We start from the raw sequence: 24,742 nt of genomic DNA on the forward strand, positions 1-24,742 counted from the left end.
GTCAGTTTCCACCACCGCCCAGTAATAGTCCAAGAGCTATCTCTCAAAAGGAGAGTAGTTATCTGCAGAAGATGGCAGATAACTTGCTCAAAACTCCTAGAGTCCTCTGCTGTGATTCACTTATGGGGGCCTGCCAAAGGCTCCAAACAGCATCCCTATCTGCCACTGACATCTCAAGCACCATTAGATCTGGTGGGTCATATGGCCCAAGTGGCACAGCAGCTTGTACAGCAGCCTGGACCTGTTGCAGAGCCTTCTCCTGTCCTGGACCTGACTCAAAACTGGCAGCCTTTTAGGTTACTCAATAAATGGACTGGAGTAACACACCTAAATGAGGTATGTGTTGCCTCCAAAATCCAAATAGGCCCCCTAGGCATTGTGCCTCTTCCTTGGTTGCATGAGGGGCCAAATGCAGCAATTTATCCTTTACCTTAGAAGGAATATCTCAACAGGCCACACCACTGGACCCCTAGATATGTTACTGAGGTAGAAGTTCCCTGAATTTTAGTTGGATTTATTTCCCATCCTCTGGCATGCAAATGTCTCACCAATAAGACCAGTGTGTTTACTACTTCTTGCTCACTGGATCTAATCAGCATAATGTCATCAATGTAGTGGACTTCTTGCAGAAGCAAAAAGTGATCAAGGTCTCTCTGAATAAGATTATACCACAAAGCCAGAGAGTTGATATACCCTTGAGGTAGAACAGTAAAAGCATATTACTGGCCTTACCAGCTGACAGCAAGTTACTTCTGGTGGGCCTTATGGACAGGAATGGAGAAAAATGCATTTGCCAAGTCAATGGTGGCATACCAGGTTCCAGCAGATGTATAATTTGCTCACTCGATGAAACCACATCTGGTACAGCAGCTGCAATTAGAATCACCACTTGGTTTAGCTTACAATAATCTACTGTCATTCTCCAAGACCTATCCGTCTTCTGGAGAGGCCAGGAAAGTTGAACAGGAATCAGCGGACCCACTGTAAGTTGGATCTGAGCTAAAACTCATTAATTATCTGACTTCCATAAGCCCCTACTTCAACTGGAGGACCACAATGACATTTTGGGTCCCCTAGAATCAATGTGAGCTCAGAGTCAGTGTCTAACAGTCCCTGAAATGTCTGATCATTTCCCCTTCCCCAGTGCACAGTTACCCTGGTAAAAGGCTGGAGGTCTCCTTGAGGAAGGATGGGAGAAAGATTCACTGCACAAATTGTCAGTAATGTAGTGGATCCTTCCTCAAGGGGATCTGGCCTTCCCTTCATTCAAGGGATTCCAGGTCTGTAAACTGGCTCAAGTCTAGAAATTGATTGAGGGGGCCGTGATTCTCTGTTTTTACAATTCAAATTAGTATTTTGTCCATTCAACCTAGAAGTTTTCTGCTTGTATATATTAAGTAGAAATGCAGTAGGCTTCCTGTCAATTTCACTTATAGGAACACCATAATTAATTAGCCAATACCAGAGCTCTACATAAGTCAGACTATTCTGATTGCTGCTTTGCCTTTGCTGTCCATTACAGTAGCTATGTCTGCCTTGCCTTTAATGGTTGAGTGCTGCCACTTGGCCCCTGCCACCTCTCTCTCTAGAGAAAGAACTCTACAGGAGACAAGACTCTTCCTCAGGGCAATCTTAGCAGATTTGAGGCTCAGTATCTGCTTCTGAAGCTGGGAGACAGAATCCCTGAGTTCATCATTGTCTTTCACCACTTTGTCCAAAGAGCAACCAGCTAGCTTCTTTATGTTCCTTGGTTCTCCACACATGGTCAAAGGAATTATGTACAGAGTCATAAACTCCTTGCCTCTCATGAGCAATGTGTCAAATGCATTTATTTTGCATAACTCTCTAAACAGTTCATGCCAAGGACTATCAGTGTTCTCCATATTATTAGAAGTACAGTCCTTAGCATTTTTGGGTCAAATCATATTAAGTAGCCAAGTACAGGAACCCCAAAACCAATGAAAAAACTCCATTTTTAATATTCTCTTCCTCTGGAACCACTCCTGGTACCAAAATCTGTTAGGGTTCTCAAAGGGAAAGGACTAATGGAATATATATATACTTCATAAACCACCCTTTATATACATACATATGTATATACACACACACATATATATATACATATACGTACACACATACATACACATATATATATATATAAAGTGTAGTTTATTAAGTATTAAATCACATGATCATGAAGTTCCACAACAGGCCATCTGCCTGCTGAGGAGCAAGAAGAGCCAGTCCGAGTTCCAAAACTAAAGAACTTGGAGTCCAGTGTTCAAGGGCAGGAAGCATCTAACATAGGAGAAAGATGTGGCTGGAAGGCTAGGCCAGTCTTTTCACATTTTTCTGCCTGAGACAGAGTAGGAAAGGGGCTTGGCTTTAGCTCAACCCCACTAGAGCATTCTTTCACACATATCCACTGATCAGAAAACCACACCACTACCTCACTGATGCCATACCTACTAAGCCCAAGGCTTTAGTCATACTAAGAAAATAGCCATTCTATATATTGTTCTTCTTTGTTCTCATAATGTTTAACCATATCTTTTACATAAAGAATTCCAGGAACTAGAATCTGCACAGGCTCTTTTCAAAGAGTCAATAAGGAAATTCTCTCTCTTGTGCTGCCTCCCTTATGCCTGTGCATAAGCTCCAATGAAGTTTTCTTGGGGAAAACTCTTTGAGCCTTATGTCAATTTCTAATGCATTGAGAGGCCAAGAACCCATAGTTTGTAACCAACCTAGGCAATGGAGTGTGAACTCCCTGGAAAAATTTTTAAGAAAAAGAAAAGGCAGAACTTGGTGTAAGAACCAGGTTCCAGGAGGAGAGAAGGGTGTGTCTTACATTAATGAATTCAATTTGGGATTTTAAATAATTATTCTTTAACATAGTCCCCAAATCCCTCTCTAGATGCCTCTCCTTTGCTTAGTGAAACCTGTCAATGGAGTTTGCTGAAAGATCAGCCAAAGGACAGGATCACAAAAGGCAGAGTAGTGAGACAAAGAAAGAGCTAAACGGTTTAGTCTACGTAGTAAAGAATCTGGAGTTTCCTGAAAAACTTTCAGGTAGAGGGATAGGACCTTGCAACCCAGCAAACTGGGAAAGTGGGGCTGGGGAGATGAGAGTGACTGAGGAAATGAGAACAAGGAAGTCTAATTATTGGTGCTCACTTATCCTCCTTACCACTGCCCCTGTCCACCTGCCTCTGCCACTGCCTCCAAAGCTTTTCAGTAAAGCTTGTGTAGTCCACCTACACAACTACCATATGTTAGTGATAGTCTGTGGAAATTTAAAACAACACCAAAACCAATGCTATATCCCACCTTAGTTGGGAAGAAAAGAGATGGAAACAGGAGGAAGGAAAAAGTGAGATGGAATTTAGTAGGGGCACAGGAAACAAAAGGCAAACACCAGGAGAATTCATAGAAATAGAGGAAGAAGGGGATGGAACTCTAAGTACTATCATTTTAGTATGGTGTGGCCATCCCCCCCCCCCACACACATACACATACATAAGGCAGGTGAGCTGGAGTCATTTCAGAGCCTGAAGTATGATTGTGTTAAATCAAGGTGTCTCTAAACCAGCTTGAAATCCTGAATGGATTCCCTACCGTAAGGGGCTCCTTTCCCTCACCATGTCAACTCAGGACCCACCCCAAGTGTAACAGCACTTCCTCATGCTGTTCTGTCAGAGGCCTTATGCTTCCAAAGCAAGCTTTGCCCTCCGCATTCACATGAATTTTTATTGCATTGACTGTTTTTCCTTTATTGATTTTATGAGGCTTTAAATCCTTTATAGAATACAAGTCCTTTGCCAAGTGTATATTCTGCAAATATCTACTTCAACTGTGTAGTTTGCCTTTGCTCCCACTATGGTGTCTTTTGAGAAACAGCAGCTCTTATTATTCTTGTAGCCCAATTTTTCGATGTATCAATAAAGTATGATGAGTAGCTTTTAATGAAGTCTTTGCCAACCCCAAAGTCATAAAGATATTCTCCTATGCTTTCTTCTGAAAGCTTTATTAATCTTTTACATTAGGTCTAAAATCCTTCCTGTGATTTTGCAAAGAAGAAATGTTCTGGACACATTTATTTTACTCTGATTGACATAGCACCATTTATTGAGAAGACCATACCCATTGCACTATAAAATACCTTTATTAAAAAAAAATCAATGCTATTCTATTTCTGGATTTTTCTATTCTGTTATCTGATCAGTTTGTCTATCTGTGCTATTACCACACTGTCTCAATTATGATCACTTTAAGTCTTAGTATCTAGTAGTAATATCTACAAATGTTCTTCAAGAATACCTTTGTGGCAGACTTGTTTTTATATATATTTCAGAATCAGCTTTTTTTTTTTTTGAGGTGGAGTCTTGCTTATTGCACAGACTGGAGTGCAAATGCTGTGATCTCAGCTCACTGCAAACTCCGCCTCCCAGGTTCAAGCAATTCTCCTGTCTCAGCCTCCCAAGCAGCCCACCACTATGCCAGCTAATTTTTGCATTTTTAGTAGAGACAGGGTTTCACCATATTGGTCAGGCTGGTCTTGAACTCCTGACCTCATGTGATCCACCCGCCTTGGACTCCCAAAGTGCTGAGATTACAGGTGTGAGCCACCATGCCTGGCCAAATCAGCTTATTTTTATATAAACCTGCTGGGAGTTTGATTAGGATTAGATTAAATCTACGAATTTGGGGAGAACTAAAATTATTACAATATTGAGTCTTCTAACCCATTAACATGATATAACCCTCCATTTATTTACAGCAACTTCAAAAGGTTTTTTACATCTTTTATCAGATTTATTCTAAGATATTTCATATTTTGTAAATAGTATCATCTTCCTCATTTCATTTTTTGTTATTTTGTTGCTAATATTTAAAAACTTGATTTTTGTATGTTGATCTCATTTCACAAAATTGTTAAATTTACCTATAGTTATTCTATATTAATAAGCATTTTTTTCCATTTTTAATTCAACAGCTTTAAGGATACAAGTGGTTTTTGGTTACATGGATTAATTGTATAGCAGAAAGTCTGAGAGTTTAGTGTACCTGTCATCTGAGTAGTGTACACTGTACCCAACATGTAGTATTTTATTCCTCATTCTCATTTTCCCCTTCCCCCTTCTGAGTCTCCAATGTCCATTCTACCACACTGTTTGCCTTTGCATACCCATAGCTTAGCTCCCATTTACAAGTGAGAAAATACGATATTTGGTTTTCCATTCCTGAGTTACTTCACTTAAAATAATGACCTCCAGCTCCATCCAAGTTGCTGCAAAAGACATCATTTCATTGTTTTCCATGGCTGAGTAGTTCTCAGTGGTATGTATGTATATATATATATACACACACATATATATACACCATGTTTTCTTTATCCATTCATCAACTTATGAACACTTAGGTTGGTTCCACATCTTTGCAATTGTGAATTGTGCTGCAATAAACATATGTGTGCAGGTGCTTTTTGTTTGCTTGTTTTTAAAATAATGAATTCCTGTTTGGGGGGTTGATATATAGTAATGGGTTTGCTGCACCAAATAATAGATCTACCTTTTTTTTTTTTTTTTTTTTTTTTTTGAGACAAGGACTCAGTCTGTCACCCAAGCTACAGTGCACTGGCACGAAAAGGCTCACCGAATCCACTACTTCCTGGGATCAAGCAATCCTCCCACCTCAGCCTCCTGAGTAGCTGGGACCATAGGCTGGCAACATCAGGCCTGGCTAACTTTTTATTTTTTTGTTTTTTTTTTTTAGTGACAAGGTCTCATCATGTTGCCCAGGATGGTCTGGAACTCCAGGGATCAAGGAATCCTCTTGCCTTGGTCTCCCAAAATGCTAGGATTTGAGGCATGAGCCACCAAAATGCTAGAATTACAGGCGTGAGCCACCACACCTGACCTAGATCTACTTTTATTTCTTCGAGAAATCTCCATACTATTTTTAGAGGTTGCACTAATTTATATTCCCACCAGTAGTGTATAAGCATTCATGGCTGGGTGAGGTGGCTCATGCCTATAATCCCAGCACTTTGGGAGGCTGAGGTGGGAGGATCACTTGAGCCCAGGAGTTCAAGGTTGGCCTGGGCAACATAGTGAGACCCTGTCTCTACAAAACAAATTTTTTTAATTAGCCAGGCATGATGGCGCATATCTGTTGCCCCAGCTACTTGGGAGGCTTAGGTAGGAGCACGACATGAGCCCAGTGGTTTGAGGCTGCAATGAGCCATGTTCATGCCACTGCACTCTAGTCTGGATGACAGAGAGAGATCCTATCTCAAAAAAAAAAAAAAATTATTCCCCTTTCACTACATCAATGCCAACATTTATTGTTTTTTGACTTTTTAATAATGGCCATTCTAGCTGGGGTAAGATGGTATCTCACTGTAGTTTTAATTTGCATTTTCCTGATGATTAACGACATTGAGTATTTTCTCATTTTTGTTGGTCATTTGTACATCTTCTTTTGAGAAATATCTATTCATGTCACTTGCTCACTTTTTGATGGGATTATTTGTTTTTTTCTTACTGATTTGTTTGCATTCCTTGTAGATTCCGGATATTATTATTTGTTGGATGCATAGATTTCAAATATTTTCTCCCATTCTGTGAATTGTTTGTTTACTCTGATTATTGTCATGCGGAAGCTTTTTAGTTTAATTAGGTCTCATTTATTTACTTTTGCTTTTGTTGTATTTGCTTTAGGGGTCTTAGAAATAAATTCTCCACCTGGTAATGTCTACAAGAGTTTTTCCTAGGTTTTCTTCTAGAATTTTTATGGCTTCAAGTGATGATTTAAGACTTCAGTCCATCTTGAGTTGATTTTTTATATGATGAGAGAAAGGGATCCAGTTTCTTTCTGCTACATGTGGGTATCCAGTTTTCACAGCACGATTTATTGAATAGGGTATCCTTTCCCCAATTTATGTTTTTGCATACTTTGTCAAAGATCAGTTGGTTCTAAGTATGTGGCTTTATTTTCGGGTTCTCTATTATGTTCCATTGGTCTATGTATTTACTTTTATACAAGTACCATCCTGTTTTGGTTATTATAGTCTTATAGTATAATTTGGAGTTGCGTAATGTGATGCCACTAGATTTGTTCTTTTTGTTTAGGGTTGCTTTGGCTATTCAGGTTATTTTTAGGATCCATAACAATTTTGGGATCATTTTTCTAATTCTGTGAAAAATGATGTTAGTATTTTGACAGGAATTACATTGAATCTGTAGATTGCTTTGGGCAGTATGGTCATTTTCATGATATTGATCCTTTCAATCCATGAATATGAAATATATTTCCATTTTTTGTGTCATCTATAATTTCCTTCAGCAATGTTTTATAGTTCTCCTTGTAAAGATCTTTCACCTCTTTGGTTAAGTATCTTCCTATGTATATCTTTCTTTTACAGCTATTGTAAAAGGGATTGAGTTTTTGATCTGATGCTCAGCCTGGTTGTTTTTTGTATATAGCAGTGAAACTGTTTTGTGTACATTGATTTTGTAAACTGAAACTTTACTGAATTAATTTATCAAATCTAAGAGTCTTTTGGAAGAATCTTTAGGATTTTCTAAGTACACAATCTTCTCATCAGCAACCAGAGATAGTTTGGCTTCCTCTTTTCCAATTTGGATGCCCTTTCTTACTTTCTCTTGCCTGATTGCTCTGGATAGGACTTTCAATAACTATAATTCTTATATTATTTCTGTGGTCTTTTGGATTTGTATAAGTACAACATGTTGCTGACTGAAAATTTCTCTTATTCCCACTTCTTTTCATATGTGGCAAATTAAACTGATTGATTTTTAAGTGGGAAACAACTAATATTGCATTCTTGAAATTAACCCTTACTTGTTGTAATGTACTAGTCTTTCTAGCTGGTAATTTTAAAAACCATTTTATTCTAGAAATTGGTCTATAATTTTCTTTTCTTGTATGTTTTACAGTTAAGATTACATTGGCCTTACAAAAAAGTAGGGAAGTATTTCATCTTCCTATTCTCTAAAATAATTTACATAAGATTGTTGTTATTTTTTTCATTTAACGTTTAAAAGAAATCACTGATGAAACCATTAAATCTAGAGCTTTACTGTGTGCAGGTTTTTACTTCTACGTTAGGTTTTTTAAAAAGATATATAAATTTTAATTTCTCTGTGCCCATTTTGGTAAGCTATGTTTTCGAGGGATTTCTCAGTTTCACCACAATTTTAAATGTCATAATTATTGATTATATTCCTTATTATCTATTCAGTATCTGTATAACTTGATGGATGTTTCATTTTTCCTTCTAATACTGAAAGTTTGTGTCTTTGCTTCTATTTATGATATCATGCTAAAGGACCTAGCAATTATATTGTTCTTTTCAAATAACACACTTTGGGTTTTGTTTATTTTCTCTAGTGAACATCTGTTTTATATTTTTCTGCTCCTATATTTATTCTACATTTTAATCTCCATAAAACATTAAATTATTGATTTATATTGTGAATATTTATTTACATTTACCCTCATATCATCTCTTTTCATATTTCCTTATTATTTTCTGTTTCCATGCTTCTGGTTGGACCATTTTTCTTTCGTCTGCAGAATTCCTTTTAGTATTTCTTTTAGTTCACATCTGCTAGTGATAAATATTTTCAGTCTTATTTATCTGGAAATGTCTTTAGTTTGCCTTCCTTTTTTTTCTTTTTTTTTTTTTTTTTTGAGATGGATTTTCACTCTTGTTGCCCAGGCTGGAGTGCAATGGCACAATCTTGGCTCACAGCAACCTCCACCTCCTGGGTTCAAGTGATTCCCCTGCATCAGCCTCCCGAATAGCTGGGATTACAGGCATGTGCCACCATGCCCAGCTAATTTTGTATTTTTAGTAGAGACAGGGTTTCTCCATGTTGGTCAGGCTGGTCTCGAACTCCTGACCTCAGGTAATCCGCCCACCTCGACCTCCCAAAGTGCTGGGATTACAGGCGTGAGCCACCACCCCCGGCCAGCCTTCATTTTCGAATAGCATTTTTCGTTGGTATAGAGTTCTAGATTGGCAATTATTTTCTTTCAGCGCCTTTTTCTTTTCTTATTTTATCTTTATTTTTCATTTTTTTTAGAAATGAGGTCTATGTTGCCCAGACTGGTCTCAAACCCCTGGGCTCCTGCCTTGGTCTTCCAAATAGCTGAGATTATAGGTGTGAGTTACCACACCCAGCTCTTTCAGCACTTTTAAAATGTTATTTAATTGTCCTCTATCTTCCATCATCTCAGTTGAGAAATGAATTTAAGTCTTTTGTTGCCTTTACAACTATTGTGCCTTTTTAAAATCTAACTACCTGAAAGATTTTCATTTGTCTTTGGTTTTAAGAATTTGGGTATAATGTGCTTAGGCTGTATTTTTAAAATTCATCTTACTTTAGGTTTGTAGGCTTGAATCTGAGGCTTGTCTTTCATTAATTTCAGATAATTTTGCAGCTCATTATTTATTAAAATATTTCTTCTGACCTGACATGGTTTGGCTTTGTGTCCTCACCCAGATCTCACCTTGAATTTTAATCTGAATTGTAATCCCCACATGTTAGGAGAGGGACTTCATGGAAGGTGAATGAATTATGGGGGGCAGTTCCCCATGCTGTTCTCGTGATGGTGAGTTCTCACAAGATCTGATGGTTTTGTGAGGGGCTTCCCCAACCCCTGTGTTCTGCACTTCTCTCATTCTTCTTCCTGCCACCATGTGAAGAAGGATATGTTTCCTTCCTCTTCCACCATGGTTGTAAGTTTCCTGAAGCTTCTCCAGCCATGCAGAACTGTGAGTCAATTAAACCTCTTTCCTTTATAAATTACCAAGTCTCAGGCAGTTATTATAGCAGCATGAGAAGAAACGGATACATGACCCATTCTTGTACTTTTCTTTTTTGCAAACTTTAATTTCAAACGTACACAGTACTTTCTTTTCTATATTTCCCACCCTTTTTACACATAATGCTTCAGTTTGGATATTTTGTATTCACTTTTCTTCTAGTTCACTATTAATTTGTTCTTGCATGGCTAATTTGCTCTTTTGAGTACTTAATTTCAGTTTTGAATTTTTCAGTTCTAATATTTCTATTTTTATGGCAAATTTTCTGGTAAAATTTTCCATTTTTTTCTCTTATTAACTTGATATTTTGTTTTGTTTTTTGGTCTTTTTTTTTTTTTCTTTTTTTTTGGGATGAAGTTTTTGCTCGTTTCCCAGGCCAGAGTGCAATGGCACATTCTCGGCCCACTGCAACATCCATCTTCCTGGTTGAAGCGATTCTCCTGCCTCAGCCTCCCAGGTAGCCAGGATTACAGGTGCCTGCCACCTCGCCCATTTGGCTTTCCTTGAAAATGTTTTTATTGTGTTTTTTCTATTGTTGTTTTTCAGTCATAAGGTGTGCCATGCCTAGTAACTTTTTGTTAAATGTTGGGCATTGTGTATGAACAATTTTAGGGGTTGTGGATGATTTTCTCTTATCTTCCTTCAGAGATTACTATTCTCTTTGCTAGCAGATCAAGTAGGCAATTAATGCTCTGTTCCCATTAGAGACTAAGGTGATTATAGGCTCAGTTAACTTCTAGATCAACCCTGACTCTTTGGGCATAGCATCAAAGTGTTTCACCTGAGGACTTATGGAGGCCTGACATCTAACACCTCCCTTTTCAGCAATAAGTGATTACCAAAACCGTGCACTACTTATCAGAGGTTTTTATCTGGCCTCTAACCTCCATCCCAGCACAACCTGAGAATTCAGCAAATGTCTTCAGGCAAGTCCAACAAAGTATCAGGGCCAGTTTCTCAATTCTCTTTCCTTATAAAAATCAAGCTTCTATGACTCTTTGTCTTTCTAGTGTGAGATGGTAAAAGGCTTCATTGGTTTCTCTGCCTCTTAGTAGTAATCCTCTCCATGATCCCTTTGCTTGAATTCTTCATTTCTTTTCTTGCTCTATACCTAGAATTTTAAAATGTCCTAAGAAGAAAAGTGACTGCACAATGTCAGCTCAATTCTCTGTATGGTTCTCTTTTCTCCAAGATTTTGTCCCCTTAATTCCTATTTTCCTCTGTAGCTCTTTGATTACTTAAAACATATATTTAAAATATATATTTATCTAACTTTTCTAGCTGTTTGTAGAAGACGCATTGTTCCATCTGAACTATTCCATCACACCTGAAAGTTAGTTTTGTTTTTTTGAGATGGAGTCTCACTCTGTTGCCCAGGCCAGAGTGCAATGGCACAACCTTGGCTCACTGCAACCTCTGCCTCTCTGGTTCAAGCAATTCTCCCACCTCAGCCTCCCGAGTAGCTGGGATTACAGGCACCTGCCATCATGCTAGGTTATTATTATTATTTTTTTTTTGTATTTTTGTAGAGAGGGAGTTTCACTATGTTGGCCAGGCTGGTCTTGAACTCCTGACCTCAGGTGATCCGCCTACCTCGGCCTTCCAAAGTGCTGGGATTACAGGTGTGAGCCACCGCACCTGGCCCAGTTATCTTTTTTACACAAAAATTTTATAATGTTCTACTCAGCTTGAGTTCTTTTTTCCCTACAGAATAAAATTGAAATTTCTTACTAGGTCAGAGAAGTTCCTTTGTACTACCTAGTGTTAGCATATCTTTCTAGCCTCATCTTCTGCTATTCCCTATAACTCAGTCAAACTGAACTGCTCATGAATCCTCAAATATACCATGCTCTTCCACCTTTTTAAGCCTTTGCATATGCCACATCTCTTGCTAAAAATTCCCTTTCCCTTTTCCCTCTTCCCAAGCTACTACTGATCATTAAGATTCATCTTAAATGCCACTTCCTCTATGAAGCTTTGCCTGTGCACCAAGAAAAAAGTTAGATACTCCTTCTTTTAAATATCTATGTTGATACTACTATTTAAACAGTTTCTTTGTTATAATGTATGTTAATCCATTTATCTTCTCCAGTGGACTCTGAGATACTTGAAGGTTCGAGTATGACATTATGATTACTTGTATCTTCAGTGTCCGGAATAGTGCTTGGCATATATTAATCTCAAGTTTAAGAGTCCTCATGGTATAGTTCTCACTAAAAGCCCTTGGAATTCTTTTCTCCCTGCCATCCCAATCAATCTACTTTTCCTGCTTTCCTTCATAGTCAAACTTTTGCCACAAATGGTCTATAACTCTGCCTTAATTACCTCAATTTCCACAATATCAAAGATGTCTTTTACTAAAATTTGGCAATAGCCCTTATGACTTTACAAAAACAAAACCCTTGAAATTGCCCAAAATTTCCTTCTAACTGTACACCTCATTTTTTATGAATTGATTCTGTGAACTTCAGAATTGATGTATACTTTATTTTAAAATCATTTGTATATATATTGACAGACTATTAAAAATTAATAGTACAAATTTTATGTGTGTTAATACCACGAAAAGTCTTAAACTTAGTAAGTCAGACAAAGAATGAAGGCTATCTTCAATGATCTTACCACAGTTTTATCCTTCTATGTCTTCTTTTCATCAGCTGAGACTGCTTACTATTGTCTTCAAATCTCTCTCCTCACAGAGAAGAGACAATATCCCCATCTGGCTCTCTGCTACTTCTACTTCTATGTGTTAACTCAGGCGGGAATGAAAGAGAATTCAAAGGGTAAATGGTACAAATATTATTGGATTTAGCCAGAAGAAGAAGTAGTGATCAGGGTAGGACAAGCTGCATGATGAAAAATGCCAGTATCATTTTGACCATTAGATAGCATCAGGGATTTCATCATAACCAAAAAGCTTGGTGATGGTCACAGGCAATTTCAACCTTTCTGGTGTTCAGAAACATGACATAGGGACTGAGGATATGAGTACCTCAAATTACTGAGTAAAGATCCATGTTGTCCATTTGGCTGAAAGTGGTAACAGGTAGAACCCAAACTACTGGGAAATGAGGTAGGAGAAGAGAAAACAAGCAAAAGAATAAGAGGAAGTTACACTAGATGACTGGCTAAAAAGGTATACTGCTCCTTAATATGAGTTGAACACTAGTCACAGGATCAAGAGCAAATCAGGAAGGAGTAGGAAGAATTGCTTCATCTCATAGTGGCTAAGCATAAAATTGCCTCTGGAGTTCCTAGTCCTACCCAGTTTACTCCCATCCCAGAATAGGAATAGAGTTTGGTACCATGTAAACTTTTCTAGCCCCTCTTCTTCTTCTCATTGTGTGGCCATTCTCCCTTATTCTCTATTTTTATACCTCTTCCTTCTATCACTTTTCTTCAGATTCTCATTTACTTACCTTATTTCAATCATTACCTGTTTTCAGATGTCTCTGTTTTGCTGCCTTCTGGAGTGTAGGCAATCATCGAATCCATAGATCTCTAGTTTTATCCTGTGTACTAAGATCCACATATTTTAAATTTCCTACTAAATATTACCATCTAACAAAATTCCTCAGTAAAATACTAGCAAACTGACTTCAATAACCCATCAAAAATATTATTCAGCATGACCAAGTGAGGTTTGTCCCTGAGATGCAAGATAAGTTCAACATATACAAATCAATCAATGTCATATGCTACATAAACAGAATGAAAGATAAAAACATATGATCATCTCAATAGATGCAGAAAAGCATTTGACGAAGTCCAACATCCATTTATGATAAACACTGAACAAAATAGGAATAGACAGAAATTCCCTCAACGTATCAGGTCATTTACAAAAAGCTTACAGCTAACATCATAATCAATGGAGAAAACCTGAAAAGTTTTTCCTCTAAGATCCAGTGGAAAGCAAGAATGCCCATTATCACTACTTTTACTCAACCTAGTACTAGAAGTACTAGCAAGAGCAATCAGGCAAGAAAAAGAAATAAAAGGTGGAAAGAAGAAGTAAAATTATCCTATTTTCAGGCTGGCATGATTCTATATGTATAAAATACTAACGGCTCCAGAAAAAAAACCCAATTAGATTAATAAATTCATTAAAGTTGTAGAATACAAAATCAGGATACAAAAATTAGCTGCATTTATATATACCAACAAACCATCTGAAAGAAAATCAAAAAAATCATCCTATTTATGATAGCATCAAAGAGAATAAAATACTTAGGAATTAATGTAACCAAACAAATGAAAGATCTGTACACTGAAAACTATAAAACATTGATTTAAAAAATTGTATAAGACACAAATAAATGGAAAGATATTCTATGTTTACAGATTGGAAAAAATTAATATTATTAAAATGTCCATAATACAATAAGTAGTCTACAGATTCAATGAAATTTCTATGAAAATTTTAATGGCATTTTTCTCAAAAATAGAAAAACCTATTCTAGAATTTGTATGAAACCACAAAAGACTATGAATAGCAAAAGCAGTCTTGAGAAATGAAAATAAAGTTGTAGGAATTACATTTTCTGATTTCAAATTATATTACAAAGTTATAGTATCTAAACAGTATGATATTGGCATAAAACCACACATATAAACCAATGGATCAGAATAGGGAGCTCAGAAATAAAACCACACATTTATCATAAACTGACCTTCAACAAGGACACCAGTAAGACACAACAGTAAAAGGATAGTCTCTTCAACAAATGGTGCTGAGAAAACTGGATATCCACATACCAAGGAATGAAATTGCCCACCCACGTTTTTAAACACCATATACAAAAGTCAGCTCAAATGGATTAAAGATTTAAGTGTGACCTGACACTATAAAACTTCTAGAAACAAGTTAGGAGAAAAACCTTCTGACCTTGGCTTTGGCAATGATTTTTTAACATAACATCAAAAATTCAGGCAACAGAAGCAAAAATAAACAAGTGGGACTGTATCAGATGAAAAAGCTTCTACGCAGCAAAGGGAACAATCAACAAAATGAAAAGGCAATCTATGAATTGGAAGAAAATATTCACAAACCATATATCTGGTAAGGGGTTAATATCTACAATATATAAGAAATTCACACAACTCAGTAACAATAAACAAACAACCTGATTTAAAAATGAGCAAAGGACTTGAACAGACATTTTTCTGGGGAAGACATACCAATGTCCAACAGATATATGAAAAGGTACTCAACATCACTAATCATCAAGGAGATACAAATTAAGACTACTATGAGGTATCACCTCATACCTGTTAGGATGGCCATTATCAAAAAGACAAGTGATAAGTGTTAGTGAGGGTATGGAGAAAGGGAACCATGTACTCTATTTGTGGAGATGTAAATTGTTACAGCCCCATTTATAAAAAATTGCACAGAGGTTCCTTAAAAAATTAAAAATAGAATTGCCATATTATTTAGCTCTCCCACTTCTGGATATATACCCAAAGACAGTGAAATCAGTACCTCAGAGAGATAATCAGAACTCCCATGTGCACTCCAGCATAATTCATAACAGCTAAGATATAGAAACATCCTTTGTCCATTGATGGATGAATGGATAAAGAAACTGTGACGTATGTATGTGTGTGTGTATACATACATATATATGTATATGCACACCTACATACACACACCCAATGGAATATTAGGCAGCCTTAAGAAGGAAATCCTGTCATTTACAGCAACATAGATGAAGCTGGAGGACATTATGCTAAATGAAATAAGCCACGCACAGAAAGAAAACCAGTTCATGATTTCACTTACATGTGTTCGGAATCTTAAAAAGTCATACAGAGAAACAGAGAGTAGAACAGTGTTTCCCGGGGCAGAGAGTTGGGAAAACAGGAAGATGTTGGTCAAAGGGTACAAAGTTGCAGTTCTATAGGATGAAGTTTAGAGATCTCATGTACAGCATGGTGACCACAGTTAATAATACTGTGCTGTATACTAGAAATTTGCTCAGAGACCTCAAGTGCTCTAACTCTAAAACAAACAAAAAAAATGGGGTGACTGTATGAGGAGATGAATGTATTAATTTACATGACTGTAGTAATCATTTCACTATGTATACGTGTTTCAAAATATCACGTTAGGCCAGGCACAGTGGCTCACGCCTGTAATCCCAACACTTTGGGAGGCTGAGGCAGGTGGATCACCTGAGATCAGGAGTCTGAGACCAGCCTGGCCAATATGGTAAAACCCTGTCTCTACTAAAAATACAAAAATTAGCCAGACGTGGTTACAGGCACCTGTAGTCCCAGCTACTCAGGAGGTTGAAGCAGAAGAATCGCTTGAACTCAGACAACGGAGGTTGCAGTGAGCTGAGATTGCACCACTGCACTTCAGCCTGAGCAACAGAGTGAAACAATGGCTCAAGAAAATAAAAATAAAAATAGAACAAAATATCATGTTGCACACCTGAAATATATGAAATTTTAAAATTATCTCAATATCCTTCTTTATGTCAAAATCAGACTTATCATTTCCCCCTCAAACCTTTTCTGACTTCCCTATTTCTTTTACTGTTTCACCACCCTGGCTATCACAGGTTGTGTGGCTGAGTCTGTGTAAAGAACCATTTATCTAGCAGTGGTGACTACACATTATAATCATCTGGAAGCTTTCAAAACATACCAATACCTGAACTGAACCCCAGACAAATGGAATCAGAATCACCCAGGGCAGTGTGAGGTCTGTCCCAGTCCTAGTCTGGGCTTTTGTTTCTCATCTGTAAAATGGATATATTATTTTCCATATGGAGTTGTTGTGAAGATGAAAAATAAACTATGTAGTACCCCTACCACAATACCTGGTACATATCTGGGGCTCAGTGAATGGTTTCTATTAATAAAATAATATCTTTATTTTCCTGTTATTCTGATCACTGAAGTTCATAGTAACTCTCACTTCTCTGGGTCCTCATTCCCTACATTCAGTTATGACAGACTTTATCAGTTCATATTGTAAAATACCACTGGACTCATTCTCTGCTTCAAACCCTTTTCTCTCCTACAGTTTAGTATGAAAAATTTTAAATGCATAACAAAGTTGAAAGAATTGTATAGCGAATGTGCATATACCCACCACCTAGGTTCTCCCATGAACATGTTAACTACGCTTGCTTTATTACATATATCTTCATCCATTGATCTTAGTTTCTGATACAATTCAAAGTAGATTACAGACATCAGTGTACTGCCTTAATCATTAAGTGGAGTTCCATGTTTAGTTTTTTTTTTCTGTGACAAGGCTTACATATAATGTGCACAAATCTTATGTGTACATTTAGTGATTCATTTTACAAATGAATATACCCTTTGAACCCAAATTCCTAAAAGATATAGAATATTACCATTACCCCAAAAAGTTTTCTCATGCTTTGCCCATCAGTGGCCACCTTTCCTCCACAAAACAACTGCTGTTCCATTTTTTTCCAGCACAGAGGAGTTTTGTCAGGCCCTTATTAATTCACACCAACCTAGACTATTAAGTAGTCTTCAAACTGGTTTTCCTGCCTCAACTAGAACTCTTTACCTTTAATTTACCTTTCATCCAGATGCTACAATAATCTCCTAAAGCACCACTTTGTCACGTCACCACTCTACCCTGCACCATTTCATAAGCTCCCATTGCCTGTAAAGTCCAAGCTGGTCCCAGCCTATTTTTAGCTTCATCCCTATCACTCCTGAAGTATAAAACTTTGAACTTCTTTCAAGGCATTACACACTTCCTTGGGTTTAGTTAGTTGTAGAAAACTGGACTGCAAGCATCTTGAAAACTGAAGTGGTGTCCTAAGTATCTTTTTATCAACTCAGCATGTGATGACATTTCCTTGCACATAATTGGCAGCCAATAGACATGCATGGAATAAACTAATGGTTAAATTTTAAGAACGAAATGAATGAGTCCTTTAACTCTCTGACACCGCCCTGGCATTAACTTGGATTGGTTATATTTACTGTTTCTATCTCATAAGAATGTGGTGAGGTCACTGTGTAACAATTCCTCAAAAAACCCTGTAAGATTCAGGGATTAAAAAGAGAGGGGGATGTAAGGGGAATCCACTGAAAATTTCTGATTAGAATTCTACAGTGTGATCTTATGCTTCAAAGATTGAAATTTTGATTTTTAAAGTTAGTTCTTGTCTTGTTGAATTAAAAACTAACTCTCCAGTTTCAAATGTACAGTCTAGAGCAGTGGATCTCAACCTAGGCTGCATATTAGAAGCATCTGGGGAGCTTTTAAAACTTACTGGTGCCCACACTCCACCCCTAGCCATTTTGATTCCATTTGCCTGGGGTTCAGTGCAGGCGCTCGTATGTTTGAAAGCTCCCAAGGTGATTCTAATGTGTAGTCACCACTGCTAGATGAATGGTTCCTCACACAGACTCAGCCTCACAGCCTGTGATAAATACACAAACAAATTTACTGCCACCTCCTCTCCCTCCAGAGACCCAATGTGAAAGGAAAGAGAAAATTCCTAGTGAAAGAGGAGAATTTGTTTTGTACCACTCCTGGCAGAGTACGGCGTGTGTGTGCACCACAGAAGAGAGGTGTGGGTCTTTGCAGCAGCTACAGGTTCTCAGATAGCAGGGTCCTTTCTTTTAGAGCTGCAGAAAGGCTAGGTCAGCAGCTGCCAGGCAGGAAAGGTAGTCGCATAAGGTCTGTGTGAATCCTGTTGCCTCAGGCTGTCCCAGTGAGAGGCCATAGTGCCTCCTAGTCATGTGGGAAATGACTCAGAGGGAAGGGGGAGGACGTTCTCAGCAAAAATAACCATCAAACCTTTTAAAATACAGATGCTGAAAACAGCCACATACTACTTGTATTTCAAACATAAAGTTGAGGCCTCTGTCATGGAAGGTTACAAGTAGATGTGTCAGTCAAGTTTCTAGGTAACAACCAAAGTACCCCAGGGCTCCCCAGCCTTTTCTTTTCAGGGCAGTAATGGAAAATAGTAGTCTTCCATATGTTGGGTAAACTGAAGGCAATGGTGAGAGGGCATCTGTGTGGAACTTAGTGAAAAAAAAATCAATTCTTAGTATTATATGATTAAAAGAAACTAAAATGCTAAGTATACAGAAAAATATTAAATGTTGAGTTTGTTTAAAATTTCCAAATAAAATATGATCAAAATTTTAATGAGAAAATGAACTTGTCTTTTTAGCATAATTCTTTTGCTTTTAAACCCCAGTGGGTTTTTATACCCTTCAGTTTTATCATTGGTCCCTGCTGACCTCACTGTTCCCTTATCCCACTCTCATTACCACTGCCCCGCCCCTCCCAAAGGGCAACCACTCTATTTTGTTTCATGTGTATTTTTTCATTTGTTTGTGTTCTTATAAAATGTGCTTTGTTGCTTTGTATGACGTACTTTTAATTTGTGTAGATACAGCATTGTGTTCTACCTCATTCTATTAATTTGCTTTGTCTTCAATCAGCACTGTTTTTTCAGCACAATCCAAAGTATACTGTGTATTTTTCATCCACTCCTTCCCATTGCTGCATAGCACTCCATGGAGTGCAGGCACATGGTTCACCTACCCACATGCAGGCTGCTTTCAATGCCTTGTCACCACGAAGAGCATTCATTTTCTGCAACTGAAGGAAACTGTTTTCATATCCTCAACTGGAATACAGATCGTTCGCTCCTTTAAGTCAATCTTCTTTAAGTCTAACAACTAGCTACTCCTATTGTGGAATGCAAGTGTTAAATCAAATGCAAATGGATTTCCAGTTCAACTGAACTTTTTCTTTGTTTTTAGAGATAGGGTCTTGCTATGTTGCTTAGACTGAGTGCAGTGGCTAGTCGCAGGCATGATCATAGCATACTACAGCGTTGAACTCCTGGGCTCAGGCAATCCTCCAGCCTCAGCCTCTTGAGTAGCTGGGACTACAGGTGTGAATCACTGCACCTGGCTAAAGCTGAACTTTTTCATATCAAGTATTCAAAAATAATATTTTTCCTCAAGCATACTCACCATTATACTTGTAACTCTGTTGTTTTGAATAATTCTGCTCAAAGATTCAAATCATAACCCCAGTAAGTATCCCCAATGAGCTTTGTTGTGCCCCATTTTCCCAGGTTTTGCTGTGATTCCTTAAATTTTATCAGTACACGATAACATAACTCAGCTCTTACAATTTTCCTGTCCCAATTGAAAGTTACACTGTAAACATCGTTAGCAATTGTCTTGTGTTGCTTACCTGTCTTTTCTAACTGGTAACAGACCTGACCTGTTAAAGGTGGAGAGTCTGCCACTGAGAATGGCAAGAGGTAGCTGGTTTCTTCGCTCCTTTTGCAGTCTGGCTGCTACACTTCCTCCCACCTTGCAGACAATGGTTTCTGATCCTTCTCTGGGATGGGAAATTAGGAGTGATGAGAGGAAAAAAGAGGCACAAAATTTTTGCTACTGCCAGAGTTGCATTGCCCTCTTTGGATGTAACAAAAGTTTAAAACTGGGGTTTTCTCATCTGTGATACCCTTGTTGTAGGTAATACACTCTCCTCCAGCTCAAAATTAAGATCTTGCCTCAGCCCCTTCCTCAGAGGAACTGGCAGTTAGTTCATTTGCAGACTCTTTTCATTGAGTGCCTTTTGTCCCTCAGCTTAGTCTTTGGGTGGACCTAAGTCACCCCCTAGTTTGTTCTTGCACAAAATCTGCCCCTGGTCCTTGAGCTCCATCCAGGCATGTTTTAGGCCCCTCCTACCACAACAGAAATCTCTCCTTGACCAGCTCTGAAGAGCAGCTGACCAGCTCAGCTCCCGTCTCTCCTGATCCCTGATTAAGAGGCAGAGGCCAGTCCTCTGTGAGTTCTCTGTGTCTCCCATACCATAAGAGGACACACATTTCTGCATTCCCATCAAAGTTCCATTCCCAGGGCTTAAGGAGAGTTTAGACAGTTTCATTCTCCAGCATTTCCACATGGAGAGAGAGTGAGACTAACAGAACATCAGCAGTTCTCTACAAAAGCACTCTCCAAGTTTCCTTCAGTCTCCACTGACACAGGTGAGGGGTGGGACATCGTCTCACTGGCTCTCTGCCTCTCCTTTCTGCATGCCCTGCACAGTTGCGGTCATCACATTTCACTTTGGCATTGCGTGTCCAGGGTCTTAGGGTCTCAGATGAAAGATTCTTGGAACATTCTGTTGCATGTACATTATGATGTCTAGGCTGTGGCGGGTTGACAGCTTTTGATGAAAACAAGAGAAGTTGACAGGAAAACAAAAGCATGCACACTGTGTAAAAACCTGTGGTCCAGCTTGTCTATGATTCTGCTTCTAACATGGTCCCCTCCTGCAAAGTGTACCTGCTCTCTGTAAAAATGACATTAAAAATAAGGAAAATCCCAGCTTCTCTTAGTAGCCATATGCAGCTCTATTTCTTCTCATATTAATGCGTTCTTTTCGAGGTCTATTTTTCTGTGAGTTTTCTGCAAGGATGAAAGGGCTAGGGTAGGGGTTTGTTACCAGAAAAAGGATCTTGGCCCAGACCCCAAGAGCGAATTTAGGGTCTTTATTTAGTTAGCATCATTAACTTGTTCCCTCAACCTTAAATATCTTGTGACCAAGACTGCCCAATCCCCTGGGAATGTCACCCATAAGGTTTGGGTTTATCTAGTCTCTATTCAGGATGGGGGCACTCTGGTTAGGACCACCCTGAAAGGTTCACTAAAGCACCAAGGGCTCCTCCAGTGCTAAGAGCAGGAGAAGCAACGCCACCCCAACACACAGGAAACACCAGACTTGAATGGGCAAGATTCCAGCATGAACTATGAGATCCAAAATGTCCAGTTATTAGGGGATGTTACCCCAGGAAGGCGCTGAAGTCAGCCTATGACACAAAGCAGAGGACTTGCAACCAAGGGCATAACATTTCTTTAAAAACAAACAAATGAGTTTTTCTGGCAAGATGGCCACATAGGAACAGCTTTGGTGCACAGCTCCCAGCAAGGGAGACGCAGAAGGCCGGTGATCTCCACATTTCCAACTGAGGTACCAGGCTCATCTCATTGGAACTGATTATACATGGGGTGCAGCCCAAGGAGAACAAGCAGAGGCAGGGTGGGAAGTGCAAGGGGCCGGAACTCCTACTCCTAGCCAAGGGAAGCCATTAGGGACTTTTCCTGGCACTCTGTCACTTTGGATTAGATACTGGGTTTTTCCCACAGTCTTCACAACCTGCAGACCAGGAGATTCCCTCCGGTGCCTACAACAACAGCCCTCTTTTGTTTCCAGCACAAAACTGTGCAGCCATTTGGGAAGACACTGAGCTAGCTGCAGCAGGTTTTTTTTTTTTTTTTTCCATACCCCAGTAGTGCCTGGAATGCCACCAAGACAGAACCGCTCATTCCCCTGAAAAAGGGGGCTGAAGCCAGGGAGCCAAGTGATCTGGCTTGGCAGGTCCCACCACCAGGAAGACCAGTAAGCTAAGATACACTGGCTTGAAATTCTCACACCCAGCACAGCAGTCTGAGCTCCACCTGGGACGTTCAAGCTCGGTGTGTGGAGGGACATCCGCCATTGGTGAGGCTCAGGTAGGCAGTTTTCACCTCGCCTATGTAAACAAAGTTGCCAGGAAGTTTACACAGCAACTGTGCCAAGCCCGCAGCAGCTCAGCAAGGCCACTGTGTCACTAGACTGTGTCACTAGACTCACTCCTCGTTAGGCAGGGCATCTCTGAAAAAAGGCAGCAGCCCGTCAGGGACTTATAAATAAAGACCCCACCTTCCTGGAACAGAGCACCTGGGAAAAGGGGTGGTTGTGGGTACAGGTTCAGCAGACTTAAATGTCCCTGCCCAGCAGCTCTGAAGGGAGCAACAGATCTCCCAGTACAGTGCTTGAGCACTGACAAGGGACAGACTACCTCTTCAAGTGGCTCCCTGACCCCCATGTATCCTGACCAGGAGACATCATCCAGCAGGGGCTGATAGACACATACAGGAGAGCTCTGGCTGACATATGGCGGGTACTCCTCTGAAATGAAACTACCAGAGGAAGCAACAGGACCTTTGCTGTTCTGCAGCCCCTACTGGTGATTCCAGGGCAAGCAGGGTCTGGGGTTGACCTCCAGCAAACTCCAGCAGACCTGCAACAGAGGGGCTTGACTGTTAGGAGAACTAACAAACAGAAAGAAATAGTTTCAACATCAACAGAAAGGACGTCCACTCAGAGACCCCATCCAAAGGTCACCAACTTCAAAGACCAAAGGTAGATAAATCCACAAAGATGGGAAGAAACCAGAACAAAAAGGCTGAAAACTCCAAAAACCAGAATGCCTCTTCTCCTCCTAGGGATCACAACTCCTCACCGGCAAGGGAACAAAACTGGATGGAGAATGAGTTTGATGAATCGAAAGAAGCAGGTTTCAGAAGGTAGGTAATAACAAGCTTCTGCAAGCTAAAGGAGCATGTTCTAACCCAATGCAAGGAAGCTAAGAAAGTTGAAAAAAAGGTAAGACAAAATGGTAACTAGAATACCTAGTGTAGAGAAGAACATAAATGACTTGATGGAGCTAAAAAACACAGCATGAGAACTTCATGAAGCATACACAAGTTTCAACAGTCAAATCAATCAAGCAGAAGAAAGGATATTAGAGATTGAAGATCAACTCAATGAAATAAAGTGAGAAGACAAGATTCAAGAAAAAAGAGTGAAAAGAAATGAACAAAGCCTCTAAGAAATACGAGATTATGTGAAAAGACCAAATCTATATTTGATTGGTGTACCTGAAAGTGATAGGGAGAATGAAACCAAGTTAGAAAATACTCTTCAGGATATTATCCAGGAGAACTTCTCCAACCTAGCAAGGCTGGTCAACATTCAAATTCTGGAAACACAGAGAACATCACAAAGATACTCCTGAAGAAGAGAAACACCAAGACACAGAATCGTGAGATTCACCAAGGTTGAAATGAAGGAAAAAATGCTAAGGGAAGCCAAAGAGAAGAGTTGGGTTACCTACAAAGGGAGAGCCATCAGACTTACAGTGGATTTCTTGGCAGAAACCCTGCAAGCCAGAAGACAGTGGGGGTCAATATTCAACATTCTTAAAGAAAAGAATTTCAACTCAGAATTTCATATCCAGCCAAACTAAGCTTTAAGCAAAGGAGAAATAAAATTGTTTATGGATAAGCAACTGCTGAGAGATTTTGTCACCACCAGGCCTACCTTACAAGAGCTCCTGAAGGGAGCAATAAACATGGAAAGGAACAACCAGTATCAGCCACTCCAAAAACATGCCAAATTGTAAAGACCATTGACATTATGAAGAAACTGCATCAACTAACAGGCAAAACAACCAGCTAGCATCAAAATGGTAGGATCAAATTCACACACAACAATATTAATCTTAAATGTAAATGGGCTAAATGCCCCAATTAAAAGACACAGACTGGCAAATCGGTTAGAGTCAAAACCCACTGGTGTGCTCTATTCAGGAGACCCATCTCACGTGCACAGACACACACAGGCTCAAAATAAAGGAACAGAGGAAGATTTACCAAGCAAATGGAAAAAAAAATAAAAGCAGGGATTACAATCCTAGTCCTTAATAAAACAAACTTTAAACCATCAAAAATCAAAAGAAACAAAGAAGGGCTTTACATAATGGTAAAGGGATCAATGCAACAACAAGAGCTAACTATCCTAAATATATATAAACCCAATACAGGAGCAGCCAGATACATAAAGCAAGTTCTTAATAACCTAGAAAAAGACTTAGACTCCCACACAATAATACTGAGAGACTGTAACACCCCACTGTTCAATATTAGACAGATCAATGAGACAGAAACTTAACAAAGATATCCAGGACTTGAACTCAGATCAGGACCAAGCGGACCTAATAGTCACCTATAGAGCTCTCC

At 39.0% G+C, this 24,742-nt stretch overlaps 1 long non-coding RNA gene across 1 annotated transcript; it reads left to right on the forward strand.

Moving 5' to 3' along the window:
• Positions 1-3,098: 3,098 nt before the first annotated feature.
• LOC116531378 lies at positions 3,099-24,390 on the forward strand. Its single transcript, XR_004260396.1, has 3 exons — positions 3,099-3,111; positions 4,332-4,335; positions 24,286-24,390. It is a non-coding gene; the product is annotated as an uncharacterized LOC116531378 (long non-coding RNA).
• Positions 24,391-24,742: the final 352 nt, after the last annotated feature.

The sequence above is a fragment of the Sapajus apella genome, unplaced genomic scaffold (assembly GCF_009761245.1).
Source record: "Sapajus apella isolate SASKATOON/1434 unplaced genomic scaffold, GSC_monkey_1.0 scaffold70, whole genome shotgun sequence".
NCBI classification, from domain to species: domain Eukaryota; kingdom Metazoa; phylum Chordata; class Mammalia; order Primates; family Cebidae; genus Sapajus; species Sapajus apella.